Source organism: Rana temporaria, unplaced genomic scaffold (genome assembly GCF_905171775.1).
Source record: "Rana temporaria unplaced genomic scaffold, aRanTem1.1, whole genome shotgun sequence".
Lineage (NCBI taxonomy): Eukaryota > Metazoa > Chordata > Amphibia > Anura > Ranidae > Rana > Rana temporaria.
Genome location: NW_024404554.1, coordinates 13,919 through 16,043, shown reverse-complemented (window position 1 = coordinate 16,043; position 2,125 = coordinate 13,919). Strand labels below are relative to the sequence as shown.

At 53.4% G+C, this 2,125-nt stretch overlaps 1 non-coding gene across 1 annotated transcript; it reads left to right on the top strand.

Moving 5' to 3' along the window:
* Positions 1–1,737: 1,737 nt before the first annotated feature.
* Positions 1,738–1,896, top strand: LOC120922494. The gene has a single exon (XR_005745384.1). It is a non-coding gene; the product is annotated as a U1 spliceosomal RNA (small nuclear RNA).
* The last annotated feature ends 229 nt before the right edge of the window (positions 1,897–2,125 follow it).

The following is a 2,125-nucleotide window of genomic DNA, read 5'->3' as shown; positions in this document are numbered from 1 at the left end:
GAGAGATTGTTAGACCTGTTGGGTTGAGCCTGAGCCTGACCCTGCGCCGCACCTAAACCCTAACCCTAACCGTGAGCCGGACCCCGAGCCGGACCCTAACCTTAACCCTGAGCCGGAGCCGAACCCTAACCCTGAGCCGCCTAACCCTAAGGCGGAGCCGAAGCCTAACCCTGAGCTGCCTAACCCTAACCCTAATGATCTTGAGGGATCAGGGAGAAGGATAAGAGATGATAGAGCCTGCGACTGACCCTGACCCTGCACCGCTAACACCATCTGTACCGCTAACACCCTAACCCTCTAACACTATCTGTACCGCTAACACCCTAACCCTAACCCGCTAACACTATCTGTACCGCTAACACTATATGTACCGCTAACACCCTAACCCTAACCCTCTAACCCTAACCCTCTAACCCTCTAACCCTAACCCTCTAACACCCTAACCCGCTAACACTATCTGTACCGCTAATACCCTAACCCCTAACCCGCTAACACTATCTGTACCGCTAACACCCTAACCCGCTAACACTATCTGTACCGCTAACACCCTAACCCTAACCCGCTAACACTATCTGTACCGCTAACACCCTAACCCTAACCCGCTAACACTATCTGTACCGCTAACACCCTAAACCCTAACCCTGAACCCTAACCCTAACCCTGAACCCTAACCCTAACCCTAACCCTAACCCTAAACCCTAACCCGCTAACACTGTCTGTACCGCTAACACCCTAAACCCTAACCCTGAACCCTAACCCTAACCCTATCCCTGAGTCTGAGCTGAACCCTAACCCTGAGCCGGAGTCTAACCCTAACCCTGACCGTGACCCTAACCCTAACCCCCTAAGGGATGGGGGAGCAGGGAAGAGAAGAATGATAGAGAAGGAGAGACAATGACGAGTGACCATACTTTCCCCTACTTGTTCATTCCCCGACTCGTTCATTCCCCGACTTAGTTGAGTGGGGGGGGTGTCTGGGGGTGGGTGATCCTAACCCTGAGTCTGAGCCGAACGCTAACCCTAACCCTAACCCTAAGGCAAGCCTAACCCTAACCTTAACCCTGAGTCTGAGCCGAACCCTAACACTAACCCTAGCAATAGCAAACTTGCCAGATTCCTTTTACAACAAGACGGAAAAAACAAGCAACTGCTCTTAAACATTTCAACGCCGCATCACACCGCCTTTCAGAAAAGCTTCCTCTAGCTTATTTACCTCGCATCGAGGGGGAGGGATTCTCCGCCTCTCTCCGCCTCTCTCCGCCTCAAACTCCACCTCCACTCCGTCACATCCTGAGGGAGGGAACAAACACAATAAACCTCTTTACGTCACATCCTGGGGGAGGGAACAAACACACCAAGCCCCAGCTACGCCTACAAACACAAACAAAAACAAACACGCCCACCAACACCAATACAAAACAAACAAAACAACATGTCACACCCTCCCCACCTCTCCCCGCCTCTCCCCGCCTACAAAAAAAATACTCACACACTCCCCACTACACACCCCACACACCCTCCCCCACCTCCCCACAACGCCCACAGCGCCCACAAAAACACCCTAACCTAACCCTAACCCGAGCGTGGCCTCTCTGGCTGGGCGCGCTAACCCTAACCCTAAGCGAGGAGGAGAGAGAAGGATGAGTGACCATACTTTCCCGACTTGTTCATTCCCCAACTTGTTCATTCCCCGACTTAGTTGGGGTAGGCGGTGTGTGTGTGTGTGTTTTTTAGCCAAAACTTACCTGGCAGGGGAGACACCATGATCATGAAGGTGGTTCTCCCAGTGCGAGGCACGGCTATTGCACACTCTAGGCCGTGCTGATCGTGGTTGTCTTCCCTACCGCTTCTCGGCCTTTTGGCTAGGACTGGGTGTGGTATCTGTCCTTATCAGTTGTCAGCGGAGCGCTGAAGCACCTCCTACATGGGGAGGGTGGATGCAATCCAATGACGTCATTGCACCTGGAAGGATGGTTTCAGCAGGGACTACGCTGTGCTGCCCGACAGAATACTGGGGGCCGGCCCATGGTTGAGTCTGAGCCATCTGGAAGGGTGCTCCTGGTGAGGATGGGTGCTGTGCTTGGTCTTGGTCTTTTTGCCGAGTTCTAGTCTGGCCTTCTGGCTG